The sequence below is a fragment of the Lontra canadensis genome, unplaced genomic scaffold (assembly GCF_010015895.1).
Source record: "Lontra canadensis isolate GAN:19392208 unplaced genomic scaffold, GSC_riverotter_1.0 scaffold2, whole genome shotgun sequence".
NCBI classification, from domain to species: domain Eukaryota; kingdom Metazoa; phylum Chordata; class Mammalia; order Carnivora; family Mustelidae; genus Lontra; species Lontra canadensis.
The window spans coordinates 19,725,487-19,744,104 of record NW_022630996.1 but is presented as its reverse complement, the minus strand read 5'-3'; positions in this window follow the sequence as shown (position 1 = coordinate 19,744,104).

Genomic DNA, 18,618 nt, shown 5'->3' with positions numbered 1-18,618 from the left:
CAGCTTAAGTGTGAAAGTCATGAAGTCTTTCCTGATTTTATAAAACGTGTTTGTGGTTCTCCATGGTGATCTCATAATGCTCTACATTAGCTCTACTGCAGAGTCCTTATATAAGCACCCATGTCTTTCACTAGATTCTAAATTACTTGAGGGCAGAGTATCTCACTTACTATTGGATCTCCAGTTTGTAGAAGTAGGTAAGCAATCAGTGCTTTTGAATTCACAAAATCAAATTGTTAGCTAAACCAAGAAGATATATTCTTTTCTTCTGTGTGTTTTCCTTATTTTAAAATATGATTTGTTTTCTTCAGAAAAATGGAATGAAGACCAGCTTTCCTCTGGCTTCATTTCACCACCAAACAATAATGTTTTGAGGTTTTCTGTTTTGGGTCAACTATTATTCTTTTTAGCTCTAATTAAATTTAATTAAAAACTTTAAAAAATTGGATTATAGTTGATACACAATGTTACATAGTGTATACACACATATGTATACAGTGATATGACAACCCTCTATGTTATGCTATGCTCTCCACAAGTGTAGCTACCATCTGTCACCATACAATGCTATTACAATACCATTGAATAAATTCCCTATGATGTACTTTTCATTCCTATGACATGGACCAACTATTATAAAAGTTAATAAGCTGAATAGAGACTCCAGAAATGGACCCTCAACTCTGTGGTCAACTAACCTTCAACAAAGCAGGAAAGAACATCCAGTGGAAAAAAAAACAAAAAACAAAAAACAAAAAAACCAGTCTCTTCAATAAATGGTGCTGGGAAAACTGGACAACCACATGCAGAAGAATGAAACTAGACCATTCTCTTATACCATACACAAAGATAAACTCAAAACGGATGAAAGACCTCAATGTGAGATAGGAATCCATCAAAATCCTAGAGAAGAACATAGGCAGTAACCTCTCTAACATTGGCCACAGCAACTTCTTCCAAGACACATCTTTAAAGGCAGGGGAAACAAAAGCAAAAATAAACTTTTGGAACTTCATCAAGATGAAAAGCTTTCCTTTCCTTGCACAGGAAAGGAAACAGTCAACAAAACTAAGAGGCAATCCACAGAATGGGAGAAGATTTTTGCAAATGACATTTCAGATAAAGGGCTGGTATTCAAGATCTATAAAGAACTTGTTAAACTCAACACCCAAAAAAACAAATAATCCAGTCAAGAAATGGGCAGAAGACATGAACAGACACTTCTCCAAAAAAGACATACAAATGGCTAACAGACGCATGAAAAAATGTTCAACATCACTATCCATCAGGGAAATATGAATCAAAACCACAATGAGATACCATTTTATACCAGTTAGAATGGCAAAAATTAACAAGACAGGAAGCAACAAGTGTTGGTGAGGATGTGGAGAAAGGGGAACCCTCTTACACTGTTGGTGGGAATGCAAGCTGGTACAACCACTCTGGAAAACAGTTTGGAGGTTCCTCAAGACATTAAAAATAGAGCTACCCTATGACCCAGCAATTGAACTACTAGGTAGTTATCCCAAAGATACAGATGTCAGATGGAGTGAAAAGAAGGGGCACATGCACCCCTAATGTTCATAGTAGTAATGTCCACAATAGCCAAACTGTGGAAGGAGCCAAGATGCCCTTTAACAGGCAAATGGATAAAGAAGATGTGGCTCATATATATGATGGAATATTACTTGGTGATCAGAAAGGATGAATACCCACCATTTGCACTGACATGGTTGGAACTGGAGGGGATTATGCTAAGTGAAATAAGTCAAGCAGAGAAAGACAATTATCATATGGTTTCCATTCATATGTGGAACATAAGGAATAGCATGGAGGATCATAGGGGAAGGGAGGGAAAATGGAGTGGGAAGAAATCAGAGAGGGAGACAAATTTTGAGAGACTCTGGACTCCAGGAAATAAACAGAGGGTTACAGAGGGGAGGCTGGTGGAGGGATGGGGTAGCTGGGTGATGGGTATTAAGGAGGGCACATATTGTGATGAGCACTGGGTGTTATACACAACTAATGAATCGTTGACGCCTACATCAAAAACTAATGATGTAATATTTGCTGGCTAACTAAACATAATAAAAAAAAAAAGTTAATAAGCAGTAGTTTAAAAAAGAAGTAATAGCTATGTACTGTGCTTCTGCTAAACATATTGTGAAGAAACTAGTTAATTCATTGCCATTCTTTTGGCAAATATTCATGTGGACTAAATACTAATCTGATATTCATGCCATTGTCTCTGATTCATCTGTTATTCAGAGTGCTTTTACAGATAATATCTTCAACTTAAAGATGAAAGGAGATGGGACGCCTGGGTGGCTCAGTTGGTTAAGCAGCTGCCTTCGGCTCAGGTCATGATCCCAGCGTCCTGGGATCGAGTCCCACATCGGGCTCCTTGCTTGCCGGGGAGCCTGCTTCTCCCTCTGCCTCTGTCTGCCTGTGCTCGCGCTCTCTCTCTCTCTCTCTCTCTCTGACAAATAAATAAATAAATAAAATCTTAAAAAAAAAAACCAAAAAACAAAAAACACTGCCTTTAAAAAAAAAAAAAATAAAGATGAAAGGAGAGACTTTAAATAAAGGACAAGCACAAGAAAATGTAATGCCTGAGTATTCTGTTTTTTCTTTTTCATTTTTTTCTTTTCAGTTGTCTGTTACTACTGTCAGTATATTTAAAAGGTTTCACTTTTGCACTTTTCTAAACATAATCAATTATTGAGCCCTATTTATGTTAGTGAGCTGGGAGTGCTAAAATGATAGTAGGCTTGTCTCCAAATTTATGAGATGGCTATATCTATTACAACACTTTCTAGATACTTTCTTTTTGCATATTTTGGCTTTATTTTCCACCTAAATTACTAAGTTCTAAAGTAGTTAATTATTAAGCAGTTATCACATTTTCCAAAAATTTTTTTACCAATAACTTATCCTTTTCATCATTTGATAATATCTTTGAGTTTGCTGAAGTCAGCTTTTAAGACCGTGATCAGAACTGATTCAGTATCATATTTCCCTCACCTCTTTGCCCCTGGTACTCACTGCTTTTATGACTTAAATTTTGTTACTTTCCACATAAAAGTGAGCTAATGCAGTATTTCTTTTTCAGTGTATGGCTTATTTCACCTAGCATAATGTCCTCTAGGTTCATACATGTTGTGGCAAAAGGCAGGATTTCCTTCCCTTTTTTAAGGCAGAATAATATTACACTGTATATATATACCATATCCTTTTGTCCTTTTATTTGTCAATAGTTAGGTTGTTTCCATGTCCTGGCTATTGAGAAAAGGCTGCAACAAACATGGGATTGCAGGCATCTCTTTGAAATACTGATTCTATTTCTGTTGGGCGTCTATGTAGAAGTGGGATTGCTGGAGATCTAATATATGGCACGGTAGCTACAGTTAATGATACTCTATTGTATACCTGAAATTTGATAAGAGAGTTTATTTTTTTTTAAGATTTTATTTATTTATTTGACAGACAGAGATCATAAGTAGGCAGAGAGGCAGGCAAAGAGAGAGAAGGGGAAGCTGGCTCCCTGCTGAGCAGAGAGCCCGATGCAGAGCTCGATCCCAGGACCCTGAGATCATGACCTGAGCCGAAGGCAGAGGCTTTAACCCACTGAGCCACCCAGGCGCCCCAAGAGAGTTGATCTTAAGTGTTCTCACCACACACACACACAAATCATTATGTGAGGTGACATATAGTAATTAGCTTGATTATGGTAATTATTTCACAATGTATACATATATCAAAAAAACATGTTGTATGTCTTAATTATATATACTATTTGTCAAGTATACCTCAATAAACCTGGAAAAAAACTGAGAAGTGCCATATATATCTTCTATATTATCTTCTCCCATTCAGTAAACTGCCTTTTAAATTTCGTTGTTTCCTTTGCTGTGCAGAAGCTTTTTATTTTGGTATGGTTTATTTTTGCTTTTATTTCCCTTGCCTTAGGAAACATATCTAGAAAAATGTTGCTATGGCCAATGTCACAGAAATTAGTGTCTGTGCTCTCTTCTAGATTTTTATGGTTTCAGTTTTCGCATTTAGGTCTTTAATCCATTTTGAATTTATTTTTACGTATGGTATAAGAAAGTGGTCCGGTTTCATTCTTTTGCCTGTAGCTGACAAGTTTTCCCAACACCGTTTGTTGAAGAAACTTTTTCCCATTGGATATTCTTTCCTATTTTGTTGAAGATTAATTGATCATATAATTGTGGGTTTATTTCTGGGTTTTTCTGTTCTTTTCCATTGATCTGTCTACTTTGGTGCCAGGACTGTATTGTTTTGATCACTGCAGCTTTGTTGTATAACCTGAAGTCTGGAATTGTGATACCTCTAGCTTTGTTTTTTCTTTTTCAAAATTGCTTTGGCTATATGGGGTCTTCTGTAGTTCCATATACATTTTAGGATTATTTGTTCTAGTTCGGTGCAAAATGCTATTGGTATTTTGATAGGGATGGCTTTAAATCTGTATATTGCTTTGGGGACTATAGGTATTTTAACAATATTTGTTCTTCCAGTCCATGGAGTAGGGAATAACTTTCCATTTCTTTTGTGTCATCTTCAATTTGTTTCATCAATGTTTCACGTTTTCAGAGTATAGGTCTTTCACCTCTTTGGTTAAGTTTATTCCTAGGTATCTTGTTATTTTTGGTGCAATTTTAAATGGGATTGTTTTCTTAATTTCTCTTTCTCATGCTTCATTATTGGTATATAGAAATGCAACCCAGATTTCTGCCCATTGATTTTGTATCTTGCAACTTTACAGAATTCCTTTATCAGTTCCATAAATTTTTTGAATACCTTGAGAATTTTAGTAGTATCTCTATATATTATGTTGTTTTGCTGATTGGAATGTAGTGAAAAGTTATATATGAGAATACTGCTACTAGGTTATACAATTTTGAAATATTATCTTTGTTATGTTTGTATTCCTGGACATATTTGTGCTTAAGCTTGCTCAAAAATTCTTTTCCCTAGGGATAAGAGAGATTATAATTCAATGGACTAATTTTATTCTTCTTGTGTAATTTCACAGTTTCTTCTTCATAGACTGAAAGGGAACTGTTAGATTAATTTCATCCCATTGTATGGAATACATTTCACATGTTTGGTACCCCAGAGGCATAATGATCAGTTCTCAAAAGCTAAACAACTGATTTGCAGTGTGGAAAGGATGGGGAAGAAAGAGTCAAGACGGCAGAGGATTGTTGCAGAATCAAGCCCTTTCATCTACAGATCCATATCTTATTTCTTTTCTTAATCCCAACACATAGAGCAATGCCAAGAATATAGAGCATAATCAATAACTTTTCAAATGAAAGAAAGGTCAATAGTGCCTGATAGAAAAACAGGCATTACATTAGAAAGAGTTCTACAGCTATTTCTGGGAATATACTTCAGATATCTTATTGTGGAAGTTAGTACTCTATATGGGTTGGGAGACATGAGACACTAGAAAGATGAAACATGAGAAAGGTGTCATTTACTACATGCATCACCCTGCCTGCCAGGTGAAAGTTGGAAACAGTGGGATACTACAAACTCATCAGTACTTTCTGATGCACATAAATGGGCCTCCGTCTCTTGCTCTTTTTCCTCCTCTTACAAAAGGCATCAGCTGAATTCCCTTGAAATTCCCTTGAAGTCCCACGTGCAGTTAATGGTGTAAGAGCAGAGCCCCATACCACTTTTCCTTTACAATGCTGCTTATCTGTGTACTGTAAATTAGATGCAAGTAAAGACCATGGCCCAGCTGGGGACAAAAGGAGAAAAGGAGGAAACTGACACAAACTACTACACACATAATAGAACTACTAAGCTCTTGCTTTACCTTCCCATTTGTTCATTAGTTCATAGATAGCAAGCAAAAAGATGGGGGCTCCCATTTAGATTTTGATAAATTTAAACTAAATGCAATGCTATTATTCTCAAATGCAAAACCTATTTCCAAAGACACAGTGAATGCTTTATTTAGATTCTGGGGTCATTCCAAAAAGGGATTTGATTTGGGTTGCATATGTACATATAATGAGTGGGAAACTAGGAGAAAATTGGTAATAAAGTTTGAAAAATAAGGTACTAAAGTAAGGATAGTCCACAAGCAAAGGATAGGATTGTACAATAAGGTTTTCTATGGAATTTTTGAATCAATCAATAAAATAGTTTCTTATCTTCCTAGTTGTCAGAATGTATAGCTCCATAAAATGAATGCCTATCGATTAGAGAGGGGGACAGACATATTATTTTTCCTGGTATTAAAACTCATAAGACCTTTCTACCGTGGCTTACAAAGGAGAGACAGTATAATGCACTTAACATTTTCATGATAAAAATCATAGTTTCAAGTAACTGTCCCTTGATGAAGGCCAGTGTCATAATACCAAAGCATAGTTCACTTAAGGCAATTCTGTGAAAGGCCAAAGAAAATTGGCCCCGAACACCATTTTCAATATCTAGGCTGATCCAAAAATATATTCAATCAATAGACAATGGTTCTTACCACTTACTACGGTATTCCATAAAGGCAGACAAATATCAGTGGACTATTAAAGAGACCTAAAATAGGTCTACACTTACACAGACCATTCACCACCACTACTACTACTACTTCTTCTTCTGCTTCTTCTTCTTTTTTTTTTTGAGACCCAGAGGTGGGGAAGGGGCAGGCAGAGGAATCTTTTTTTTTTTTTTTCTTTATTTATTGACGGGTTGGGGAGAAGCAGACTCCTTGCTGAGCAGGGAGCCCAACACAGGGCTCGATCCTAGGACCCTGAGATCATGACCCGGGCCAAAGGCAGATGCTTAATGGACTGAGCCACTCAGGTGCCCAGGAGAGAGAGAATCTTAAGCAGGCTTCATGCTGGGTATAGGCTGGGGGCTCAATCTCATAACTCTGAGATTATGACCTGAGTTGAATGAAATCAAGAGTTAGATGCTTAACTGACTGAGCCACTCAGGAACTCAGCAGACTACTCATTTGTGCTAATGAGGAATGAAAGCTTTTTCAAGTAGATATCCATATGGAAAAAATGAACTTCAACAACTACAACGTGCCATTTACAAAAATTAATTTGTTATGGGTGATCTAAATTTAAAAACTAAAACAATAAGACTTCTAGGAGAAAATCACAACCTGGGAATAGATCTAGATTTTTTTATGTCATTAAAGTAATTATTGATAGAGAGGGGCTTACTATTCCCTCTGGTAATTGTTCTCTGTCTTGTAGCTTCTTTGTCTCCTCTTTCCTTTCTTGCTATCTTCTTTTCTGATTTTTTTTTTTACATGCTTTGATTCTATTCTCTTTTTCTTTTTTTGAGCCTTCCATAGGTGTTTTCTTTGTGTTCACTTTGAGAGTACAAAAACATCTTAGTTATAATAATCTATTTTAAACTGATAACTTCAATTGCATGCAAAAACCCTATACTACTACTATCCCCCACCCATATTAAGTTACTGATATCACAAATTACATTTTTTTTAGATTGCATACCCATTATTGTAATAGATATAGTTATTGAAAGAATTTTTCTAGAGCCGTTTTGGCATCACATCAACATTGAGGAAAAGATACAAAAAGTACTCATATTCCTCCCTGTCCCCCACATGCATTGCCTCTTTATTATCCGCATCCACCACAAGAGTAGTGTATTTGTTTTCACAACCGATGATCCTACAGTGACTCATCCTCATCACCCAAAGTCCATAGTTTGCATTAGGGTCCATGCCAGGTATTATACATCCTGTGGGTTTAGATAAATGTATAATGACACATACCCATCACTTTAGTATCATACAGATATTTTCATGGTCTTAAAAATGTTCTGTGCTCTGCCTATTTGTGCCTTTCTATCCTTCCCACTGCCCAATCCCTGGAAACCACTGATCTTTTCATGGTCTCCAGAGTTTTTCCTTTTGCAGAATGCCACAGATTTGGAGTCATCCAATATGCAGCCTTTCAGATTGGCTTCATTCACTAAGTAACATGCCTTTAAGCTTCCTTCGTGTCTTTTCATGGCTTGATACCTCAATTTCTTTTTAGAGCTGAATAATGTTCCATTGTTTGATGTACCTACCATTTATCCATTCACCTACTAAAGCCTTCCTTGTTTCCAAGTTCTAGCAACTGTGACTAAAGCTGCTATAAACATTCTTTTTTTTTTTTTAAGATATTATTTATTCACTTGACAGAGATCACAAGTAGGCAGAGAGGCAGGCAGAGAGAGAGAGAGAGGAGGAAGCAGGCTCGCTGCTGAGCAGAGAACTCGATGCCCCTGGGATCATGACCCTAGCTGAAGGCAGAGGCTCCAATCCACTGAGCCACCCAGGCGCCCCTGCTATAAACATTCTTGTGCAGGTTTTTACATAGACCAAAGTTTTCAACTTCTTTGGGTAAATACCAAAGAGCATGATTGCTGGATTGTATAATAAGAGGAAGTTTAGTTTTATAAGAAACAACCAAACTGTCTTCCAAAGCAGCTATACCATTTTACATTCACGTCATCAATGAAGGGAGGTCCTGTTGCTCCATATCCTCATCAGCATTTGATGTCAGTGTCCCAGATTTTGGCCATTCGAATAGTTGTATGATAGTAGCTCATTGTTGTTTTAATTTGCATTTCCTTAAGATTCCAGGCTCCTTGAACCTTTTCTGTGTATATGTTTTCTCTAGACTTAATACATGCAAATTCCAAATTAGAGAAATGTGCTGAGATTTTTTTTTTTTTTTTCAGGAGCTTTTAATCTCTTGTTCCCTCTGGTGTCTGTTTGCAATACTGCAGGTTCTCTGGAGTTGCTACAGGTCACCCAGCTCTCTTTAATTTTCAGAAGCCCCCAGGCTTCTAGAGTATGCTGGGTTTTTTTTCAGTGGTTTGAGTGGAGTGAGACAGAAACCAGTCCTTGGACAGGCCCCTGAAAAGTCTGACCATTGATGTATGGCCCAAGGAGAAGTTGGGAGCTGGGAATTTTCTCTTAAAGTGTGGTGCTGAGCTGGGGGAGGAGACTAAGGTGGGTGAAAATCACAAATTTTCCCACTGACATTGATAAGGATGGTATCATGCTCACTTTGGGGGCAAGGAGCTTCTAAACTGGTTTTTGGATTTCCTACAAAGAGCATTCATCCATGTATCATTGGTGAGTCAATGCCTCTTTGAGAAGAAGGATGGTCTTTTATAGTCAGAAGTACTGAGTGCTCTCTGGACATCCAACACTGGTCATGTGGAAAAGTGTGGCCTGGTTTTTTTTGGCTGTTACAGTTACAATGAAAAATTAGTAGATCCAACTTCATCACTGAATACTTATTCTATCCAGATCCTTTGTCACATCTGTGAAAAACTGAAAAAGCTGAAAGTATTGATTAACCATTATGGATTCATCTCAGAGCAAAAGGACAGGCATTAGATGTGAGAGTAAGTACATTTCTTTTGGGAAATCAACCCATTTTTATATTCACTAGAGGTAATTGGGCCCTGATGAAGCCAAAGCTTTCCTTTTTATTTCTCTTATTTTCTTTTTAAAATCACCTTAATAGGTTATGTAAGCTTGCTTCTTGCAAGAAAATAATGGATCTATGTAGGATAATTTTAAAGGGATACTATGTACTCTAAAGTATTCTAACCTTTACAAAGTAAGAAGTCTTGTTAACAATTGACAGCTTTTCTCTTTTCAGTTCCTAGACCTATTAACAACTCAATCAGTAATTGATTTTGTGACAATCAGAAATTAGGTAAATAACATTTGCAGTGAGACCTGGAAGGACACTGTTGATTGGCATAAATATATAGGTTCGGATTAATATGTGTTTGTTTCCAGGTAATTTTATATTTAACACATTTGCATTAGTAACATGCAAGTTTTTTAGCAAGATTTGCAATGCATCAGGAAAAAATTTAGAAAGCCAGAAATAATATTAATGTCTTCAGTTATTTAGGAGGAACATATCCATACCTTAGAAAGTTAAGCTCAGAAAAATGTCTTTCCAAATTGCTAAAAAGTAAATGGAATTTAAATGTCACTTATTTAGAATTATGTATTTAACCAATATTTCTTGAATACTGTGTAAAAACAGTTGTGAAAGCAATTTGATAAATAATTCTATGATTCATACACAAATAACCATAATAAAATTCATTATGGAATTAGTACCATGGGAAAGATGTACTATAGTACAGAAATTCAGAGGCTGCAGTGACCACTGCACTAGAGTGAAAAGGCTGTTAGCTCCGGAGGGAAAGAACCATGCTTATGTTATATTGCTCACTAGGGCATATCACAGGGTCCAGGAAGAGTTGGATGAAGGAATTCAGATGTACTTCTTCAATAAGGTAGTTCAATTTAAGCTGTGTCTTGATTTACAGAGAAAGGAAGAGGAGGCACTTCAGGCAGAGTAAGTGGTACACTTGGAGCCATACTTAAAAAAAAACAAACACAAAACTATAGGACACATCCTAAATAATTAATTCAGTTTAAGTGCAAAATTGCATGACATGAGGCCAGCAAGGTAGATGAGAGCCACTTTGTAGAGGTGCTTTAGCACTATTATGCATTAGGTAATTGGGAGCTAGGGAAGTTTTTGAGCAGGAGAGTAACAGGACTAAATATCCTTTGGAAAAATTAATCTGATAGAAATATATAAACTGGAGGCAAGGGAAACTCATTAGACAACTGCACTATTTGTGGCAAGAGTTAAGGGCCTAAAGTGATGAGAAGGAGAAGAGAAATGGGGATGTATGTGAAATTATATAATGGAAGTAGAGTTGTTAAGATTTACTGACCAACAGGATATAGATAATGAGGTAAAAGAGGAGAGAAAAATTGAGATGACTTAACTGTCCAAACCTGGTTAAGGTAGGGAATTTTGCCATGACCAGAAACACTGAAGTTAGAAAAGGGAGCTAGTCTGAAGGGTGAAGGAAAGAGGTCACATTTATAACGTTGTGGGACATCAAAGTGAAGATGTACACAGGTGGTTGGAAAAACAGAAGGGTAAGAGGTTGTTAGGGATTCAGACTGGGAAACCATTTGTCAAGAAGTAACAGCCAAATCTTTAGAAGTTAATGAAGTACTGAAGGAAGAGAGGAGCTCTGGAGAAAAGGGAACAAATAAAATGCTTGGGAGAATTTTTTTGTGTATGGTGCTGAAAGGAGAAGATGGAGCCAGCTCTCTGTAGAGACAGATTGATTTGGGCTATGGCACTTGGGTGCTGACATATAATTATGAAGCTACAAGCATTTTTTTTTCTTTAAGTGTATTTGTATTTGGGGTTCATGAAGATAATGTTTAATACAGGTAACACTGCATACATTCTTTTAACTGAATTTTTGTTAGATAATTTTAATTTTTTATTTTAAAAAAGAACATTTAATATGAGATCTACCCTCAACAAATTTTTAAGTGTATAATACATTATTGCTGACTCAAGATACAATATTGTAGAGATTTCCAGAGCTTATTCTTGCTTGGCTGAAACTTTATGCCTTTTAATTAGTGATTTCTCCTTTTTCCCTCCTCCCAGACCCTGACAAACAGCATTCGAACCCTTTGATTCTATGAATGACTATTAGATAGCTCATATAAGTGGACTCACTAGTATATGCTTTTCTGTGACTGGTTTATTTCATTATGCATACTGTCCTTAAGGTTTATCTATGTTGTTACATATTGCACTATTTCTATTTTTTTTAAGGCTAAATAACATTCCATTGCGTGTATATATCACATTTTCTCTATCCATGCATCTATCGATGGACATGTAGGTCTTACAGAAATATAGTCTCTTCAAGAAAAGATTTGAGAAAATGGTCATCAATATACAAAAGAATGATATTGGATCCTTATCTCACACCATACATGAAAATCAGCTCAAAATGAATTAAAGACTTAAATGTAAAACCTGAAACTATCTAGTTTTGTGACGTTGGTCTTGGCAATGATTCATGGATATGACACCAAAAGCTGGGGCAACAAAAAAGCGGACAGACAAGTGTGACTACATCAAACTAAAAAGCTTCTGTACAGCAAAGAAAACCATCAACAGAATGAAAAAGAAACCTATGGAAGAGGAGAAATTATTTGTAAAGCATATAACTGATAGGAGGTAATTTAAAAAAACAAGAAATTCCTACAACTCAATAGTAAAAAAGACCTAATAAGCCAATTAAAATGGATTAAAAACTTGAATAGACATTTCTCCAAAGAAGACATCAAATGGCAAAGGTCACTAATCAGTCAGGAAAATGTAAACCAAAACTACAATGACAGTGGCGGGCACCTATTGTTGTCCAAAACCAACCTCTGTGGTTTGGAGCCAACAGAACCAACAAGAGGAACCTGCAAGCCCTCCAGGAGGAAGGGCCGGGGGGTTTATAGGGAAATACAGGCTTGAGCTGGTTTTGATAGGAATTGTACACTTGAGGCCAGCCTCCTCAATCATGCCTTTATAGTGGTACCGGGTTCCAGAAACAGAAGATCAAGAAGGGAGGAGGGGAGATTTGCAGAAGAATGGAGAAAGGTTAAAATCGAACTTCACTGGGGCACCTGGGTGGGTCAGATGGTTAAACATCTGCCTTCGGCTCAGATCATGATCCCAGGGTCCTGGGATGGAGCCCCCATCAGGTTCCTTGCTCAGTGGGGAGTCTGCTTCTCCTTCTCCCTCTGCCTCTCTCCCTGCTTGTGCTCTCTCTCTGTCTCAAACGAATCAATAAAATCTTTTTTAAAAAACTGAAAAATGGCTGAAGCGGCCATTTTGATTTTTGTTCAATTTATGGTTTTAAGCAGTTTCACTATCAAGGTGATTATTATTTAAAAAAACAAAAGACAACAAGTTTTGGATAGGATATGGAAAATCAGAACCATTGCACACTATGGGTGGGAATGCAAAATGGTGCAGCTGCTATAGAAAACAGCATGGAGATTTCTCAAAAAATAAAAAAATAGGCCTACCATGTGATCCGGCAGTCCCATTTCTGGGTATTTATCCAAAAGCACTGAAATCAGGATTTTAAAGAAATATTAGCACTTCTGTGTTTACAGCAGCACTGTTAACATTAACTCTTTTTTAAAAGATTTTATTTATTTATTTGACAGAAAGAGAAAGAGAGAGAGAGCATGAGCAGGGGGAGGGACATAGGGGAAGGGTTCAGTGCTTGATCCCATGATCCTGGGATCAGGACCTGAGCAGAAGGCAATCATTTAACTGACTGAGCCACTCAGGCATCCCACATTAACGATTTTTTAAAGGATAGTTTCCTTATTCCATATTTGCATACCTCAGAATTTATTTTTTTACTGTTGTGCAATTGATTTTTCTTTCATCTCTCTCTCCCAAGTTTGTTACTGAGCAATAACAAAGCTTTTCTTTCAGCTCATACTTCTGTGTTTAAGAAATCTCAGACGAAAGCTAAAGTTAGGTAAATGTCTTCGTCCATTACGGTTGCTATGACAAAAGTACCAGACACTGGGTGTCTTATAAACAAGAGAAACCCACTTCTCACAATTCTGAAGGCTGGGGTCCAAGACCAGGGGCCAGCATGAACTAATGGTGCCGACAGGCCTCTTCCAGTCACAGACCATGTGTTCTCACAGGGCAGAAGGAGATTCTGAGGAAGAGCTCTCTAAGGTCTCTCTTAAAAGGGCCCTAAAACCAATTGTGACGTTTCTGATCCTAATCACCTAATCACCTCCTGAAGGCCTCACCTCCTGAAATCATTTTGGGCGTTAAAGCTTCCAACATCAGAATTTTGGGGGAGTGCAAACATTCGGTCTAAAGCCTTTATAAACATGGCCGCATGGTGGGGACATCAGGTTTTTCCTTTAGTAAAAGTGTGGATGGGCCCCTAAAGTCCCAACGAGAAAGCTACAGGGCACCGAAGAAACAGGCTGAGTTCCAGCCATAAAGCAGGTTGAGTGTTTTTATCCTAATCAAGACCAGTGGTTCCCAAACTTTGCTGCTTATTAGAATCACCTGGGGGAGTATTTTAAAATTCCAAGGCCTAGGTCTCATCTCATACTAAATAAATGAGAAAATCTGGGGATAGGAGTCAGACATCAACACCTTTTTAAAAAGTACACTCCGTCATCCCATGGTACAGAAAAATTGGGGAACCACTGTCCTGAAATAAGAGTTAAAGAAATACCAATATTTGAGTAACTTCTATGACCAAATTGTAAATGTTAATTGTGTCTTCTGTTTTCTTTACCTGGGCTTAAAAGAAAATGGTTTTCACACCTATGAATTTCTTCCTGGGCCAGAGGTCAGAACTAGGCTCATGGCAGAGAGGGTGCTTCAGGGTCTCAGAGTAGAAAAACCTAAACCTTGAGCTCTGCTTTTACTTCTCCTTTCCTCATTCACTCAGCCTTCAATTATTCACTCTAACTGCTTGTCCTAAATGAGAATTTTTTTTGGGGGGGGGGGCATGATTTTCTTTTCTGATATAATTGTCTGGCTTGGTTCTATTTCTTGTGATCCCTGCAAAAATGACTGGAATCCAAGATCATGTTTGCTGAACTGCTTCTCCCACTCGATTTCATTCAATTAGGAAAAGGTTTACCAACAGCAATTGCTTCTAGCCCCTGCAATTTACTCACAGTTTCTACCTTATCGGTGTGCATTTACATGGGATTATTTTGTGTACTGACCTCTGGCACAGGTCATTAAGTCTCTGCACGGTTTAAGTGTCCTTAATAGATAAAAAACAACTGTTATATGCTTATTTCCTCATGGTGACAATGTACAAAGTAGTGGGGAGTCTCATTTAGGATGTTTGTCATTGTACAAGTTCCGCCCATTAGTGGCTAGTTAGTGCATAAGAGTTTTCACTAGATTGCAAAACATCATGTATTTCTTTATTTACATATATGTGTATTAATATGTATGTACATGTTATATATGTATAGGCACATATATGCATATGTATATTTCTAAATGTTATAAAGTACTTAACTGAATTTCTGTGGCATTTGTGTCTTGTCTCTGAAAAAGCATTACTTAAAATTAATTTTTCATTTAACGTTCACATACCTGAATTTTTTTAAAGTTTTTTTTGTTTGGTTGGTTTTTTTTTTCGTATAGTTGACACACAGTGTTACATTATTTTCAGGTATACAATATAGCAATTCAACTTTTCTATATGTTACCCTATGCTCCCCACAAGTGTAGCTACCATCTGTCACCATACATCACTATTACAACACCATTGACTCTATTCCCTACACTGTACCTTTTAGTCCCGTAACGTGTTCATTCTATGACTGGAAGTCTGTATCTCCCACTCCCCTTCACCCATCTTGCCCATGTCCCTACTCCCATCCCTCTGGCAACCATCATTTCTTCTCTGCATTTATCAGTCTGATTCTGCTTTTTGTTTTTTCATTTGTTTTGTTTAATAGATTCTACATATGAGTGAAATCATATGGTATTTGTCCTTCTCAGTCTGACTTATTTCACTTAGCATAATACCCTCTAGGTCCATCCACGTTGTCACAAAGCTGGTTATTTACAGTAAGGATTTTAACAACAGATACAATATCCAGGGACAAATGATGAATAGGTTGTGTAAGAAGGAGAGGAAGGAAGAGAGTAATATTCTAAAACACTGACTTGGAAAAGCCTCTGTAATTGAAACCAAAACTTTCCTCCAAATTTTATGGTAGCTACTTTAAAAGAGAAGCAACATTATGTTATAGTGATCTCATTAGATAATAAAAGAAAGCATGATAACTTACTAAGAGGGCTAACATTTTTGCTGATTCTGGTGTCTAAGAGAGATGTCACAGTCTTCATATAAAGAAAGTACCTTCAGTCATAATTTTACCAAAGATGTAGGGGCCATTCAAATGGCCTTGTTCATTCAGCCATTCCTAATATCAAAGGAAAGTTAAAAAAAAAAAAAAAGGTTAAATTACAGTTGTGCCAATGCAGTTGCTAACTCAGTAAAGTAACCAATCCCAGGTTTATAGCTGTCTAAAGCATTTTAACATTATCTCCTAGTTTGTTCTTTCCTACTGTATTGCATTGGCTCTCTCACCCTATTTTTCAATGTAGTTCCCCACCCCCAGCTACCAAGAAATCAGATTATGGCTATTAGAGAATTCACACACATAAACGAATCTTGCATGTAGTGCAGTGGCCATATTTATCCACCGAGATAAGGGGATGGATGTAAAATGTAATAACAAAAATTTCAGTTGAGTTAAAATACACTTCTTTGTTGTAGGAATTAGCAGATAATGCAATCAACGACTAAATGGGAGGGGAACTATTCAGTTTCCAAAACCTGAAAGAGAAAAGCATTCAGTTAAATGTGTTTTGGATTATGAATTTGTGTGTTGATGGCACAAACAAGTCTTCTCCCTAGGAAGACTTATCATGATTTGTTTATTTCTTAGAGTTTCTGGTCAAGGGAAATCATAAGACTTATCACCCAAACTGGGACTTTGGGGAGGGAAAGGGGGCTTCGATTTATTACAATGCCAAGAAAATAGACATAAATTAGGATTGTCTTGGGTATATTGGACTCAAACTGTGATCACAGAAAATTTGGTTTGCTTTCAATTAATTAGCTGTTTAAATAAAACTTTTTGATGTCTACTGCTTTTCTCTGAGGTGTTTAATTTACAGATGATTTAATTAGAGCTCTGTTGCAAAACTTTGGGCAGCAAAGAATATTCACACTTTCAGCTCTCCATATCCACAATGATCTTTCCTGGATTATTTTCATCCTTCAGTTCACAGAGGCATCATCACCTTCTGACATAAACCTCTTTTGTTTCCTCAGTCCAAAGTAGCCCCACAATTTGAACTCCAAAGTAAATACAGAGAAGAATGCTCTTTTCAGAGGAATGTGAAACATAAATGGAGAAGTAATGATACAGTTAGAAAAAAACACTATCCTGAAACCTTCATAGTAATAATTGATTTAAGCAATAATCATCAAGGGGCTAAAAAAAATCTAATGAGACTTGGTTAGGGAACAGATTTTTTATATAGTCTCAAAGATTCTCCCTAAAGGATATTTAGTAGTTAAAGGGAAATTAAAAGGGAAAATAACAACAAAATAATCTGGGCAAAAGGCCTTTAAGCAAATGATCAAAATGGGAGAAAATATTACTAGGTGCCTTCTGATGTGATGCACCAAGAGAGACATAATATCTCTTATGTAATATTCCTTTAAAAATTCATAATCCAAATCTAATCATGATGGAACAACCAGAAAAACACAAACTGACAATTGTCTCTTCAAACATCTTAATGTCATAAAAGACAAAAAGAGCTAAGGAATTCCACATTAAAGGAAACTAAAAATACAATGCCACTGAATCTATTGCATGTCCCTGGGTTGAAAAAAGAAAATTTCTATAAAGCATGTGATTGAGAAAATGGGCAAAATTTTCTTAAGAACTGTATGTTAGATTATAATGTTGTATCAGTGGTGAATTTCCTGAAATTTGAAACTATGCTGTGATTAAAAGAAAATCCTTTTTTCTCAGGAGATGCATACTGACATATTTAGTGGTGAGGGGTTATCATCTCTGGGACTTCATCTCAAAAGTTCATAAGAAAGTGGAAATATGAATAATGTATTAATCTGCTTAGGCTACCATAACATAATACATTAGATTTAGTGGCTTAAAAACTGAAATTTATTTTCTCACAGTTCTGGACGCTGGAAGTCCAAGGACAGAGTATCAGTAACAATCAGAATCTGGTGAGGGCCTTCTTCCTGGCTGCAGATGGCTGCTTCCTCTCTATGTCCTCATAGGCAGAGAGCACTCCAGTGTCCCTTTCTCCTTATAGGGCTGTTGTGAGGGCCCCAGCCTCATGACCTCATTTAAACCTAATTACCTCCAAAGTCACCATCTCCAAATGTTATCATGCTGGGAGTTGGGGGTTCGGTTTAAGAGTCTGAGGGGACATAATAAATTTAGTGTGTAGCCAGTAACTAAGATAATAATGTGTAAGTTTATGTATGTTTATATATATCTAGAAATATATGTAGAATATATGCATATACATATACATGTATACAGAGAAAAAGAGAGAAAGAGAGAGGAGGTGGGAGAGAAAAATGAACATGCCTGCACTGTTGGCGGGAATGTGAGCTGTTGCAGTCACTGCAGAAGATAAGTATGGAGGTTCCTCAAAAGATTAAAAATAGAATTACCATATGATTCAATCATTCCACTATTGGGTATTTACCCAAAGAAAACGAAAAAGCTATTTTCAAAATATACATGCACCCCTATATTTATTGCGGTATTATTTACAATAGCCAAAATATGGAAGCAGCCTGTGTCCTTCTATAGATGAATGGATAAAGAAGATGTGGTAAATATATGTGTATATATACACGCACATCCACAGTGGAATATTACACAGCTATTAAAAATGAGACTTGCCATTGCAACAACATGGATGGACCTAGGGGGTATAATGCTAAGTGAAATAAGTCAGAGCAAGACAAATACCATATGATTTCCCTTATATGTGGAATTTAAGAAATAAAACAAGCTAACAAAATAAAAAGGAGACCAAAAAATAGATCCTTAAATGCCAAGAACAAACTGGTGGTTACCAGAGGGAGGTGGGTGGGGGATGGGTGAAA